Raw genomic sequence first — 16,074 nt, forward strand, 5'->3', positions numbered from 1 at the left:
GTGCCTTATCCTGTGGATTTCTTCCATTTGGCTATTTCCAACTATACCCTTTATAATAAACTGGTAAATGTAAATAAGGTGTTTTCTGAGTTCTGTAAGCTGTTCCAGCAAAATATCAAACCTGAGGAGAGTGTCCTGGAACCCCAGAAGTTGGGCAATTCTGTGGGACTGAGTTCTTTAATTTGTGGGATCTGATGCTGCCTCTAGGTAGTGTCAGAATTGAATTGAATTGCTGTATAGCCAGTTGGTTTTGGAGAATTTGAGAGTTGTTAGGTATCACCAGAAGTGGTGTCAGAAGTAGGATATGCTGGGGTGCCTCGATGGCTCAGTCAGTTAAGCATCAGACTTTGGCTCAGGTCATGATCTCACGGTTCATGGGTTTGAGCCCTGTGCTGACAGCTCCAAGCCTGGAGGCTACTTCAGATTCTGTGTCTCCCTTTCTCTCTTTGCCCCTTCCCTGCTTGTGCTCTCTCTCTCTCTCCCTCTCTCAAAAATACATAAATAAACACTTAAAAAAGTATTTGCTAAAATAATAATAATAATAAATAAAATAAAATAAAATAAATAAAGAAGTAGGATTTACTGGCCTGGCCCTAGCTTATGAAAACATGTGTTTTGGGAAAAGAGAGAATGAAAGGGTGGAGGAGAAGAGGAGGAACCTTTGATTCCTGGGTGGCAATATTCACATAGTCACCCATAGTATCAAACAGCAATTGTGCTATAATCAATTACTAAAGGTAAAATTTACCAATGGAGTTTAGAGATGGATCTAACTCCTGGGAAATTGATTCACTGGATGCTTAAGGAAATGGAAACTAATAAAAAAGCAAACTATATAATCTCTCTTTCTCTCTTTATTTATTTTTGAGAGAGAGAGAGAGAGGGAGAGAGAGAGAGCACTCACAAGTGGAGTAGGGACAGAGAGAGAGGGGAACAGAGGAACCAAAGTGAGCTTGGCACTGACAGCAGAGGGCCCAATGTAAGGCTTGAACTCACCAACTGCGAGATCATGACCTGAGCCGAAGTTTGATGCTTAACTGACTGAGCCACGCAGGTGCCCCCAAACTATATAATCTCTTGGTTGTTGTTATCTGTAATCGCTAAAATGAAAGAAAGGTAGAGGGCTGGGTGAGACCTTGATGCTGGACCAAGCTCAGATTTTGGTTAGTCTGGGTTTTGGCTTATGTCGGGACTATTGAGAGTACCTCTAAAACTCTGTCATAAGAAGATGGGCCACAAGGGAGAGGACAAAACCAAGAAACTACTGAAACCAGGAGGTATCATGTGAGGGAGTTGTTTTATTTTGTAGATTAGTATCATCAACTTCCTGAAGAACCTTTACTGAAATGGATTGTGAGTGTGACTAATTTAGGGGCAGTATCTTTGTTTTTACATGCTTCAGCATGGAAGAGCCTGTTTGGGTTGTTACTGGACCCATAGCTCACTATGGAAAAATCGCAGATGGCCATACAGAGACACAGAGGGTTATTCCTGAGGAAATGACCAGCCTGCTAGATTGGATAAAATCACTCCCATCCCCCACCCCCCCACAAGTAACTTTCCTGCTGCAAAATCAGTCCAAGAAGCCTTATCAAATTTGGTGTCTAAGCTTCCCTTCATGGGTGTTACGTGATGTTAATAAAAACATTAGATTAACAAGAGAATGGGGAGACAAAAAGGGGAGAGTCAAAGTTTATCTTGAAGGACAGCAGGATGGACATATCTAGATGGTTATTAAGAAGAAGGTTTCAAGTAGCCCCATTTGTCCCATTTGTCCCATTTGTTAACTATTGTTGCTCTCAGTCTCTGTCCTTGCTATGTAAGAGGACATTGATGACCCTCAGAGCCCAAATTCTACCTGTTTTCCAAGATCTTATCCCATGAAGTCCTTTCCTTTGCTCACATCCTATTTCCTTAACAGTATCTTTCTTGCTCACTCCCTTCTTGCTCATTTGCCCAATTCTCTTTCTTACAGTGTTCTCTTTCTTACAGTTCATATAGTTGGTTTTGGTGGAACCATTATCGATGCATATCACACACCCTTATCCTTCTGAGTAGGTGATCAAAAGCCCCTCTTCCCCTGACATGGATGACATCAGGAATTGAATTAGATTCTGAGACAAAGATGAACATGCAAGAGATTTCTTCAGGGATGCCTGGGTGGCTCAGTCAGTTAAGTGTCTGATTTTGGCTCAGGTCATGATCTCATGGATTGTGAGTTCGAGCCCCACGTTGGGCTCTGTGCTGACAGCTCAGAGCCTGGAGCCTGCTTTGGATTCTGTGTCTCCCTCTTTCTATGCCCCTCCTCAACTCATGTGTGCATATGCATGTGCTCTCCTTGCTCTCTTTTTCTCTCTCAAAAATAAATAAACATTAAACAAAGTTTAAAAAAAAAGATTTTTTCAGAAGTGCTTTTGGAATCTATAGCTGTGGAAGGATGGGAAATAGTGGGATTGGGCAGAGGGACATGTTGAGCTTTGATGCTACCTCAGTAGAGACCTCAGCAGACCCAGTGGGAGTTCTGAAGCTGGGATGACCCTTCAAAGTTGTCCTGAAATGGCATGAGGGGGCTTGCTTCATTTGGGGAAGTTCCTGTGGGTGCTGATAGCTGAGGGCTTTCTGTTGAGAGCAGGCCTAACAGATGGGAGAATAAGTCCTTCGTTCCTGGAGGGAGACCAGGTGGCAATGACAGTGTCTACCACAGTCCATCCACCTCGTGTGCCACTTGGATCCATTTCTTCATATAAGTTCTGGGAGCAGTTCCCCCAGCATTGTGGTGAGCCTCTCTCTTCATGGTGGAAACTTAGAAAAGGAAAGCTAGTAGGAAGAATTATGGTTACTGTAACTGATATCAGGATAGCAAGGGATCATTTTTCTTTTCTACCGCACATTCTAGATTTCCTTCCTCCTTAGCTAGCACCTCTGGTGATTTCAGTGGCTTTACCTGATGGTGTGATCCAGACTTTTACTCCTGAGGTGTGTGAGCATCTGGTATCCATGCCCTCCTCAAGCCATTGCTTCTGCATTTTTTAATTTTACCATCAAAAGAGAGGAGGAGAGTGTCAAGAGGCTCCCGAGTGGACAAGCTGATGCCAAACTATTTCTCCTCCATCTCTTTTGTGTAGCAGCTGCCCTGCCTCCTCTATTCTTGTAATCAGGATCTACTCTGTGGCCAAGATGGTGATGCTTCTTCTTGCCCTTCACACAAGGAGCCAAAAGTTGCTGGGCAGCAGCCATACTCTCTCCCCTGTTGGACACATTTTCCCTTTGGGAATCAGGACCTCTGAACCTGTGGGGCCTAGCATTGTAGGGACAGGAAGCACAAATTCTCCAGGCAGATCATAGGAGTAATGGTAAGAAGCCAATTCCTGCTTCCTCCCTTGTTTTTGGACTCATGTGTTCTACCTGTTGGGCACACTGCATAATATGAAGGTTGCTATTTTAAAGTGGACACTGCATGCTGGAAGACAGCACACTGTCTTCTCTAGGTATCATTTTCAAGTTTATGCTTTAGCTGTGCCTTCACCAGCCCATTCCATCACTGTATCAGGCTGGCAGTTTCTGGGTTGTGTGGTATGTAATGTGACCAGTGGGTTGCCTAATCACTTTATACCTCCTTTGGGCTCCTTGGGCTTTATACCCCTCCTGGGCTCACTTTATACCTCCTTTGCCAAAGACTGGGTCCTTGGTCTGATGTGATGGGATTCCATGCTTGTTGTTCAAACACTGTAAGCTCTTAGATGATGGTGATGGTTGACTCAGGAAAGGTAAAACCATGCCTGAAATATGTTATTTATTCCTGACAAAACAAACTGCTTCACCCTTTAGAGTAGAAGGAATCCAGTGTAGTCAACTTGCCACCAAGGGGCTAGTTGGTCTCTTCAAGGTATGGTGCCATCTTGGAGATTTGGCTTCTGTTTTTGCTGCTAGCAAGTTTGCTGCTAGCAGGTTAGACACTTGACATTTGGCAAAAACCTTTATCAGGTTTGGTAAGTGGGAGCCCACCCTATTGGGCATATGGGAATGGGTTTCTAATGATTAATGCTGACGCCTAGCCTCTATTTTGGGAGGAGACTCCTATCATTTCTATTGCTGTCAGTGAGTCCACCAACTCAGCAGTAGTGTTTTCTGCCATCAGCCTTGGCCTATAGAGTAGAGCCATTATGGAACGTCTTGGTGATGCTGGTAGCCCTCCTACCAAACATTCCTTATTACTTTGGCAAATTATGTATCCTGTGGAATATAGTTATTTCATGAGTTTTCCAACCTTATAAAGTCTATCCTTCTTGACACCCACTTTCTGAGCCTTTTTATCCTTCCTGTCAGTTACGGCATTTCTGCCTCACTTGGTGCAGGCTGTCACTTTCTCCGTGCTTTTAGTTGCAGATTAATTATTTTATACTTTTCATTACTCTTTTCTAGAGCATCCATGAGCTTAGCTATAATCACTCAACTTCCTTATTCTTTTTTTTTTAATTTTTAAAATGTTTATTTATTTTTGAGAGAGACATAGACAGAGTCGACCAGGGGAGGGGCAGAGAGACGGAGACACAGAATGGGAAGCAGGCTCCAGGCTGTCATCCCAGAGCCCGATGTGGGGCTCAAACTCATGAACTGTGAGATCGTGACCTGAGCCAAAGTCAGACGCTTAACTGACTAAGCCATCCAGGTGCCCCTCAATTCCCTTATTCTTATAGTTACGGTTTCCCTCATGTTTCTCAAAAATCTGATTCACTGAACCAGCCGGTGCATTTCTTTGCACCAGGATACCATCCCAATTCACCAGGGACTCTCCAACTCCACCTAACCGATGCTGGGTCCCTGTCAGCTGGGTGGCGAGTAATCCTGCTCTAAAATCCCATGTTAGCATCTGCTTTCTTAGAGCATCCTGGCACCAGCTGCTGCAGGTTGGGTTATCCATAGCAGACCCTAAGATGGAGATGAACTTGCTGGAGGTTTCTTAGGGAGTACTCTCAGGATCACCTCCTGTGAAGGAAAGGAAGCAAGTAGGATTGGGCAGGGGGAGAGGATGAATGTTGAGTCAGTCTCTGCAGAGGCCTCAGCCAACCCTACAGTGGGTTCTGAAGCTGAGAAGACTTTTCAGATTGTTCCAAGCTGAATCAGGGGGACCGAGCCTTTGCTCCCTTCTAAATTAATTGGTCATAGGATGCTTCAGAAAGGGGGTATGACCTTGGGCAAGGTGGCTTTCCTAGGTGAGGGCTCCTGTATGGGCTCATCATTGAGGGCCATATTCCAGCAGCACCCCCAACATCTGGGGGGGCCAAGTCCTTCATTCCTGAAGGGGAACCTGGGTGACCCGTAGCAGTGTCCACCACACTCCTATTCCCAGGGTCCATCTTAAGAAAGGACATAAATACAACTTGGATATCCTATGGCCTAAGAATCATTATGAGCAGAGTTCTGTGGGGCTAAGAGTGAGAGTGGTAAGGGCCACTTTATTCTTTATTTTCTCTGGATTTTAGAAACTCTGAAACCTATTTTGGAGGCTCCTAGGCTACTGGACAATGGGTAAAACTCAGGGAAGGGGAGAGGAGCCTGGTGTTAAAGATCTAAGGCTCACACAGCCCCTGCTTCCATAGCAAATTGGGTGCCAGGCTTGGAGAGTGATTGGCATGGGAATAATATGCTTGGTTGGGACAGAGAACTTCCTAGTTAATTTGGACTAATTGGATCAGGTACCACTAGGGTACCTGTGCTCTTTTGTGTCAGGAAACCTGTTCAAATTCTGTACAGGTAACCAGCCAACTCTCCAGCTGCCTTTAGAACTGCAGATTAAATCCATAATCGCCCCTCCTCCCTGGCAGCAGCCTAGAACTGATGGGAAGAGGTCCCCCTCTTGTGGATATTTTAGGGAGTACTAGAGAACTAGGAATTTATGGATTCGAGGGCATGGACCCTGAAGAAATGGAATCTTCTGACAGGCAATTACAACAGTGTGTCCCAAACCCTCCATGGTAGGGACTGTGGCTGTGGGGATGGGCGTTAGATTCAGTCTCCTGTGTTAGAATCCTGGCTCTGTTGCTCACTCATTGTGTGACCTGGAAAAAACACATCACTTTCTGAGCTTTGATTTCTTCCTAGATGACATGGGGATAATAATGGTGCGTGGTGGTTGTGAGATTCAGTGAGATCCCAAGGACTTAGAACAGTATGTAGTGTCGAGGAGGTGTTTAGTGTCTGATGCCATCCTGTTAAGCTACATCTTCAATCTGTACTATCATTGCTTTAATGAGGTCCAGCTCAGGGCTCCCGGCTACCCATGCCCCATTCATAGTATCCATTGCAGGGGAGAGGAACTTACTGTGGTGAGGTGAAGGCCAAAGGAAAGAATGTGGGAAGAGGCATCTAGGTGGCTCAGTAGGTTAAGCATCTGACTTCAGCTCAGGTCATGATCTTGTGGTTTGGAAGTTTGAGCCCCGTGTCAGGCTCTGTGCTGTCAACTTGGAGCCTGGAGTCTGCTTCAGATTCTGTGTGTCTCTCTCTACCCCTTCCCTGCTTGTTCTCTGTCTTTGTCTCTCTCTCTCTCTGTCTCTGTCTCTCAAAAATAAGTAAACATTAAAAAAATGTTTTAAAGGAAAGAATGTGGGAAACTTGGAAAAATCCTTTCCCTCACTGCCCTCACTTCCACCTAATTACCCATGGAAGATGTAGGGAGAATTTACCTAACAGATGGTGACTTGTCTCCTTTTATTGCCAGGCAGTCATACATTTATTAGCTTAACACACACACACACACACACACACACACACACACACACACCCCACACACACACTCATACTCTGTTTGTCTAAACAAAAACCTCACAGAATTCAGCCTCCCTAGAAAAACCCTTTAGTCATCTACTGTTGTTCATGCAACCTCTCTCTCCCCACCCGAATTCCTTATGAAAGGATTCTTTCAGTAACAACAATTCCCTTCAGAGGGGGGAGAGAGAAATTTTGCATCTAAGATAAATATAATTTAGAAATTTCCCTATATTGTTATACTAGTAACTGAGCAATTCTAACCAGTCCAATAGGAGTTTCCATGGGGGACATGTGGGGAATTGTGGGAGCAGAGAGGAGGCATGTCACCTGGATCTGAGGGCCTTAGTGCAGGTTCCCTAGGAAGTGAGTTACGTCTATGCTAGGACCAAAGAATGGAATGAGACTAATGTCCATGCAGAGGGAACTGCAAGTGCAGTCCTGTGGCAAGGAAGGGCTGGCAGGTTTGGGAACTGAGGCAGAAGACAGTATGACCACAGGAGCCCTGGGAGGGAGTTGGAAAGTGTATGAGGCTGAGGCTGGAGACTGGCTCTGGCCAGAGTAGGAGAATTACATTAGAGGTTAGTCTTAATCCCCAAAGGAATGAATGCATTTATTAATAATTAATTAATTAATTAATTAATTATCCAGCCAGCCAGCCAGCCATTCAGGTGACACATACGCAGAAGTTTATTCTGCGCCAAGTGTTGGGCTAGGGACCCTGAAACACAGAGATGACTGTGCCCCAGCACCTCCCACAGACAGCTCATGGTGGTGGGAAGACACAGACATGAAGCACAGACCTACGAGAAAGGGCTTCTGGAGGCAGCTTTCTTGGTACTGTAGAAGTCGAAGAAGTGGTTGATTCCCGCTAACTGCAGAGAAAAGGTTCATGGAGATGAGGACATTTTTTCCAGGAGGCCAGTCTTGAAATATGAGTTAGTATTTGCCTGAAGGACAAGATTGGGAAGAGGTTTCTCCTTCCTTTTCAATGCTTGAGATGTACTAACCATCTTTCAGAGCCTAAACAACAGGCTCCCAGATTTCTCAGGGCCTTTGCACCTATACTGTTCCTTCTACCTAAAAAGATCTTCCCTCTCCTTTCACTTAATTAACTGCAACTCATTCTTTTAAAAAATGTTTATTTATTTTGAGAGAGAGATAGAGAGCAAGCAGGGGAGAGGCAGAGAGAGAGGGAGACAGAGAATCTCATGCAGGCTCCACACTGCCAGCACAGACCCGGATGTGAGGCTTGAACTCATGAATCATGAGATCATGAACTGAGCTGAAATCAAGAGTCAGACGCTTAATGGCTGAGCCACCCAGGCACCCCTGCTACTCATTCTTTAGTCCAACTGTGACTTCCTTGAGGATGCTTTCCCTGATCTATTTTTTTCTTTTTCTTCCTCTTTCCCCTTTCCCTCTTTTCTCCTCCTCCTTCTCCCTTCCCCCTCCTCCTTGTCCTCTTTCTATCCTACCCCTCCTTCTCTTCCTCCTCCTCCTCCTCCTTCTTAATCCCCCACCATAGTTCTCATTGCAGTTATAACATTGCATTTGTTTATGTGCTTATTTAATTACTGCCTGCCTTCTCCAGTACATTGTAAGCTTCATGAGAGTAGGGACCATGTCTAGTCTTGCTCCCATCGTATCCCTAGTATTCACCACAATGTCTGCCAGTGCCTTCATAAGATTGGTTGCTTGAATAAATTGGAAGTGAGAGGATAAGCAAAGGGCCAAAAGCATGAAACACTATGCAAAAGAGGAAATTTCCAAAAGTTTAAATGAAGGCTAGTTGTGCAAGGAGATGCAGGGAGATAGGCACAGCCCATGTGTTGAAGAGTTTGGTTGCAAATTTGGACAACTGAGTATTAAAGGATTTTATTGGAGTTTGTCCCGAAGGCTATGGAGCTTCACTGAGGAGAGCCAGAGAGATCAGCTGGTAAAGAGGGTGATAGGTGAGGTTAGAGATGATGAATTCTGAAGTGGGATTTAAGAGGGGTGTTTGGCAGGGAAATAGATAGAAGAGATACCTGGAAAGCAGCATCCACAGAACCTCCTGGATGCTGTGGGAACAGGGCTCTTGATGCCTTCCAAGTGGCCACCTCAGATCTGTACGTAAACAAATGAACACAGGGAGCACTTGAATTAAAGACACCAAGGTTTTTGTTATAGCTGATAGGCAGATGGACCACACATGTAAGAGTTGGGCTGGCACAAGAAAAGGGATGCAGCTTCCTCTGAGGTTAAAGGTAGGTGTAGGAGGAGGACAGAAAACAGAAGGATTGCAAAGTCCAGGTGATCTTTTAGGAATTGAGGTCACGTAAGCCATAATAACCTGCTTCCTCCCCCATCTGCCTAGTTCCTTGTCCATCAAGTTTTACCTTAGTCACTCTAGCACACACAGGGCACCCTCCCTATGCTTCACCCGCATCACACTCATCTAGCACCCAGCACTACACAATTACTCAGTGGTTTCCCCAGGAGATCACAAGTGATGGGGGGGTAGGGGGGCAAGACCTTCAGTGTCTCCCATTTTATCCCTGCTCCCTGGCATGGTGCCTCGGGTATAGTAAAGGCTTACTGTTTATTTGTTCAAAGAGAAAGGAGAGGTTTTCTAGTATCTAATCTAATAATTTTATATACGTACTCCCCTTTCCCTCAGTAAAACCTCATTCCCCCCAAATAAATTTTTTCAACTGTGTTTCTTGGAAGTTTAGCTTCCTTGAGGGGAAATTTGAAATAAAACTGTAACCTTTGCTTGAAATAAACTTGTGTAAGTTGCTTTAACAAAGCCCTTGCTTTGCTTTATGTGAGTAATAACACCCACACTTTTTTGTTACATCAGTGTGAGGACCACACCCTATGTGTTTCATTTTGAAAACCAGTTTTCTTAAAACCAGAAATGCAATATATTCACATGTTAAAAATTTTTTTTTTCAGGTACTTAAACGGTTTACTTTAACTAGAGAATGCTTCTTCCTACCCCAACTCACTGAGCCTTTCTTTTGGAGAGAAACATGGTTCCTTTTTTGTGTGTGTTTTTAGAATGTTTCTAGAATGTTTCTACTATAGAGTGTGTGTGTGTGTGTGTGTGTGTGTGTGTGTGTGTGTGTGTGTGTAATAGAATGTTGAATGGGACTTCTGATGCCTCAATTAAAAAAAAATTTTTTTTTTAATCTTTATTTTTGAGAAAGAGAGAGAGAGACAGAGTGCGAGTGGGGGAGGAACAGAGAGAGGGGGATGCAGAATCCCAAGCAGGCTTCAGGCTCCGAGCTGTCAGCACAGAGCCCGATGTGGGGGTCGAACTCACAAACTGAGATCATGACCTGAGCTGAAGTTGGATGCTTAACCGACTGAGCCATCTAGGCGCACCAGTGATGCCTCAATATTTTGACCAAAGCTCTAAGGTTAGACAATATACATACCCAAAGGATTACTTAAAAGTTGGCTGAACAGATCCTTTCACCCTCATCCTAACATCCATCTTTGGTCTACATAAAAGAAGTCTAAAAATTCTATGGCAGTTAAGCACAGAGGCAAGTGCTGTGATTCTTCTAAGTATGTGTATGTTTGTGTACATGTGTGGATGGCAGGAGGAGGCTGCTAAGGAAACCACTAAGAGTGATTGGTAATCTAGTATCTTTCTTGGGGAGAAAGGCTTGGGGAGTTGCAGAGGCTTATACCCAACGCAATCCCAATACAGCTACCACAGCCAAGTATGGTGAGAGAGTTCTTGGAAGAGCTTCATATGTGGCATAGACTCTCCTGCCTCCTCTCCCACCTGTATGTTTCAGGCGGGGAGGCTGGCTGGAGTAGCCCTCAGTGTTAGGGTGAGGAGAGAAGGCAGTGATGGGGTAGTGTGCGTGCTAACAGTATGTGTCTAAGTCACATGAATACCAAAGAAAAGAGCTGAATGGGAAGGAACCTTGTGCAAGGGGGCACTTGGTACTGCAAGAGGAGACTACAGAGTATGCTTCACTAGAGAGGAACTGAGGACATGGGGACTCAGGACATTCACTGGAGGGTGCATACCCCTTCCTGCTCACTTCTTCCCCATCCCCCAGGTCAGAGAACTGGACACTGTCCATATCCCTAACAGGGCCTCTGAAATCCATACATGTCCCCAAGAGAGAGCCATATTCAGACACCTCTATACAGAGGGTTATGCAGAGCTCAGTTACAGCAGGCCAGTGCCACAGTATAAGCTCACACCCACACACCCCATGTGGACTCTGGAGGAGCCAGTTGCAGAAGGTGAAGGAGGTGGATGGAAAATGAAAGCACTGTCCACACTTCTTTTATTATTACCAGTTCGCAAACCACAAGACTGGCCTGAGATGGAAGTGCAAGGCTGGTGGGGGAAATTTTGAGTTGGAATCATTTCAATACACAGAAGTAAGCTTAGTGTTAATTATCAACTTGAAACTATTTTTCTATCTGAAAGTGACTGTAAATCTATGGGATTAGTTTGAGACATCATGGGAGGGGGCTTGTGAAAAGGGCATTCAGTGGGGCGTGTGTGAAGGCTGTGTTCAGAAGGAAAGCTGAGGCATGTTTGTGCTCCACTGAATTCAGTTCTTTCAGTAAATCCATTGCGTCTGTGTTTATAGGCTTGTAATGCAAAATACACAAAGGAGACAACAGTACATTGTTTCTTCTGCTTAGCAAAGTATCTTTTCATATCAACTGGCAGAGAGCTAATTTCTGGATAGTTCCAGGGAACCAGTGAATCACATGGGCTTTTCACTGGATTCTGAACAGAGGGCAAATGCCCAGGGGCAGATGAGGATTGAGGTACACTATCTGCTTTAACCTGGTACTGTACTGGAGAGGGATGCTTGGGCCTGAGGCCACAGTGAGACTTTCTATGAATCTTCTGTCCTGGCCACCCTTCAGCTAGGTTTAGACATTGGGATAGGTCCAAAAGATGGGCTTGGCCCATGGCCCATCTACTGGGAGAGGAGAGCAACACATCTTTAGGACCGTCTCTAAAATAATAATACCCTGGGGCTTCTGGGTGGCTTAGTCAGTTAAGGTCTGACTCTTGATTTCAGCTCAGGTCATGATCCCAGGGTTGTGGGATCGAGCCCCATGTTGGGCTCCGTGTTGAGCATGGAGCCTGCTTAAGATTCATAACAAAATAAAAAATAAATTAAAAAAATAAAAATAAATAAAAATCAGCATCTGTGACACACACACAAAAAGATTCTCTTGCTCTCCCTTTGCCCCCCTCCCCCTCTTCCTCACTCAGGCTCTCTCTCTCTCTCCCAAAAATAAAAATAAAGATAAAAGAAAATGAAGTGAAATACCCAAACTTTTTATTTGCAAATCCCTATGAATAAATGATTTTTGAGCACTCATCCTCAAATGTTGCTTCATTTACAAATTATATACAAATTTATAGTCATATTGTTTTTCTTTAATGACTTATTAGAATATAAATTTGAGAATGAAATAAAAGTAAAAATAAATACCAGTTCTAATAATCTAGTGTATTATTCTTTCTCCTCCATGGATTGGCCTACATGCTGTACCACCTGGGATGCACATACTCAGCTGCTCCAGAAGGAGAATCTAGGCCTGACTCGAGAACAGAAGTGGAGGAAGAGATGCTCCATGTGGGCCTGCAGGTCCCATGAGAGAGCAAGAGCCAGGAACCTGGGCTGTGGTTTGGCAAACACGGCTTCATCTCACCAACTGAGTTACAAGTTCGATGAGAGGAAAAAGAGACCAGAAGTACTCTTCCAATAGGATTTTCTCTTGGAGAATGGAACAGAATCCTTCCCCTCCTTGAAAACTTCAAGATGATAAGAGTGATAAACAACTCCTCCTACTTTAAAATTTAAAATCAGTGTAGTATTCCACTATCATGAGATATCTTGGAATATTTTTCTTTGTGTGTGTGTGTTTTTCCTTTCTGCATGTTCCAGCTCTAGACTGGGGTGGGAAAATTGCCATTCATGGGCCAAGTCTGGCCTGTTGCCATTTTTTTTGGGGGGGGGGCAGTCTGTAAGCTAAGAATGGTTTTTACATTTTTAAATGGTTAAAGAAAACCAACAGAAAAATGGTATATTAGGACATACAAAAATTATAGGAAATTCAAGTGTCAATATCCATAAATAAAGTTTTATTGGAACACAGCCACCTTCACTCATTTATGTGTGAAGAATGGTAGAGCGGAGTCGTTGCAACAGAAACCCAATGACTCTCAGACCCAAAGTGTTTGCCGTCTGACCTTTTACAGGAAACGTTTGTTGAGCCTTCCTCTAGAGAATCAGAAATAGCCATATTATTTCAAGGAAAAATAAGATTGTTGTAAGAGTAGGAATGCAAGTAGAAGCAAAGGGCTAATGTTAAGAGTGGTGCGTTTGTATCTGGGGTGTATGTTTATTTTTAAATAAGTTTTTGAGAATAAAAAAGAAAAGGGGAGAGGTGCCTGGGTGGTTCAGTCAGTTAAGGGCCCCCAACTCTTGATTTCAGCTTAGGTCATGATCCCAGGGTTGTGAGATCAAACCCTGCATCAGGGGCTCTGCACTGAGCATGGAGCCTAGTTAGGATTCTCTCTCTCTCTCTCTCTCTCCCTTTCTTCTTCTTCTTCTTCTTCTTCTTCTTCTTCTTCTTCTTCTTCTTCTTCTTCTTCTTCTCTCTCTCTCTCTTTCTCCCTCCCTCTGCCACTCCTCTGCTCATGTGAACTCTCTCTCAAACAAAACAAAACAAAAAAAAATGGAAAGGGGAATCAAGGCATAGACTTCATGTCATTACAGTGATAAGGAACAGAACAGGCAGGTAATTTAATTCCCCTCTCCTTGCCCTGGAGAAACTAGAAAAAGAGCTTTGGGACCTCAGATTGCAAGGAGTTGGTGGTAAGAGGTGGGCTGGGGGTCTGGAGGAGAAGATCAGACTGGGAAGAACTGTTATGCCAAGGTCAGCATCAGATGGATGAACAGCCTGCCCCACCGCCGTCAGGAGGCCGTTTATCCAGCTAAAATTCATAGATTCAACTACCATGGAATTTGGGAGAAAGGCTATTGGAGGACATTAATAGTCTCAGCCATACTCCCCCTCTCTGGCATCTTCAACCTCTCCTGCTCAATTTGAAAATTCAACTGACACTCCCTCTTTACAAATGAAGTAAGCAGGGGCGCCTGCGTGGCTCAGTTGGTTGAGCATCCGACTCTTGGTTTCCACTCAGGTCATGATCTCCTCATGATCTGAAGCCCCACATAGGGCTCTGTGGGTTTGGAGACTGCTTGGGAGTCTCTGTCTCCCTCTCTCTGCCCCTCCCTTGCTTGTACATGCTCTCAATCTCTCTCTGAAAATAAAGAAATGAAAAAAAAACTTAAAAAAATATAAATAAATAAAAATAAGCAAACAAAAGTCGGACAAAACAAATGCAATCCCCTCTCTGGACCTAACCTGATCTCCAACTATCCCCGTTTCTCTGCTCTCCTAAACAGGAAGCATCTCAAAAGAGCTCTCCACACATGCTGTCTCCACTTCCTCACCTATTTGTCCTTCAAAACACTCCCATCTTGTCTTGACCCCACCAATCTACCAGAACAGCTAAGGCACCTATGACCTAGATGGACAGATCTAATGGACACTCTTCGGTCTTTCTCTTCTGGATCTAGACATATTTGATTGTCTTCAAGCACTCTCTGCTCTCTGCTTCTCTGACATCTCAGTTTTGGCTTTTCTCCATTTTCCTGCAGCCTGTTCCTTCTCGGTCTTTCACAACATTGACTTCCTGTGTCTGCCCTGAAGAAAACCCTGTGAACAGGAGTTACTGCAAACACAAGGTGAGTGCACTGTTAACACATTATCTGATTTCACTGATGGATGAAAGAATCTTGTTGTTGTTGTTTTAAATGTTTATTTATTTGTTTTGAGAGGGAAGTGGGAGGAGCAGAGAGAGAGAGAGAGAGAGAGAATCCCAAGCAGGCTCAGGGCTGTCAGTACAGAGCCCAAGTCAGGGCTTGATCTCAGGAACTGTGAGATCATGACCTGAGTTGAAATCAAGAGTTGGATGCTTAACCCACTGAGCCACCCAGGCGCCCTGAAAGAACCTTGGTTTTATAAGCTACCTGCTAACCCAGCCTAGCATCAGTGGAGAGTTCAAGATGCAAAGGAAAGAATCTGGGCTGATATGTGAAATCATGGTTCTTCTCTTAGCTTCAAATAGCATCAAAAACTCTAGATCCTGTTTATGACACTCAGTTCCCAGTATTGCCCTTTGTTAGGGCTTTATGCTCTTTCTCCTTAGAATGCTTAATCTCACATAGGCAACTTGTAATATACTTGTATTTTGCCCTTGTTGGGATGGGAGAGGGAGCTTCATCTTCACCAAGGCAGCTAATCTCAGCCTCTATTACCTGAGAGTATATGAAGTCATTGTCTGACATAAGGACAGATCCCATAATTGGGTCTCCTGCCTGCCTGGCTCAGAACCTTATTCCCCTTATCTTTCTTGTCTTGCTTAAATCTAAGCCAAGAGTCAAGGCAAGTGTCTTATTTTCTGCAACAGTTTTCTTCCTTTTTAGTGGTTTTTCTTCTGAAAATATCTCTTATCTATACCTCCCTTGTGACCCTGTATGCAGTGTTACTAGTAGCCAATGATGGACTTTCTTTTGCTTTTTATCTACTGAAGAGCTCCAGCCAAAATCAGGCTTCCTGTTTTAACTTTCCTGAGCTGATGTAGACATTTCAACCACTCAAAGATGCTTGGAAATCACTGGGGCTGAGGTGTGTAGGTCTCATCTCACTGCAGAGTTGGCTGCTTTCCAAGTCCTATGATGCTGTGCAGCATGGGTAGGGCAGGTGGCCTTCTAGAACTTGCCAGGCCTGTTGTATCCTTTATGTTGAAATCTTATTTGTCCCTCTTGCCATTTCTTTGGATTGGAAATGTTCAAATTCTTATTTTCATTTATTGTAGTCAGAATTTAATCCACATAGTCTGGAGGTAGTGGGGAATAAAATCAGATTCTGGGCTCTAGTGTCTTAGCAGCTAAGAATGGAAGGAGGAAGCCTGGAAGCTGAGAATTTAATCAAATTATCATAACATGACCCTGAGACAGGTACTGTTATCATCCCTGTTTATAGGAAACGGAGGCTTGGAGAGATTAATTGACTGACTGGTAGAGTCAAGACTTGGGACTTGCTTTCAGGTTGTCCAAACCCTGGCCATGCTCTCAAAATTCCAATGTCCACATCCCATTGTGAAAGTCTTGCCAGATAGAAACAGGCCTATAAAATGTCAAGCTTTCTTCCAATTTAGGAAATAGTTGTAGATATCAGGATGCCATGTAAACC

At 44.1% G+C, this 16,074-nt stretch overlaps 1 long non-coding RNA gene across 3 annotated transcripts in view; it reads left to right on the forward strand.

Annotated features, from left to right (window-relative positions):
* LOC121021210 (uncharacterized) overlaps positions 1-16,074 on the forward strand; it is a 112,016-nt gene that overhangs the window by 1,502 nt on the left and 94,440 nt on the right. For all 3 annotated transcript variants that reach the window (XR_005786445.1, XR_005786446.1, XR_005786447.1), the window contains exon 2: positions 14,478-14,564. This is a non-coding gene — a long non-coding RNA (uncharacterized LOC121021210). The remainder of the gene's footprint in view (positions 1-14,477; positions 14,565-16,074) is intronic.

This window comes from Herpailurus yagouaroundi, unplaced genomic scaffold, assembly GCF_014898765.1.
Source record: "Herpailurus yagouaroundi ecotype Mexico unplaced genomic scaffold, PumYag 255, whole genome shotgun sequence".
Taxonomy (NCBI): Eukaryota; Metazoa; Chordata; class Mammalia; order Carnivora; family Felidae; genus Herpailurus; species Herpailurus yagouaroundi.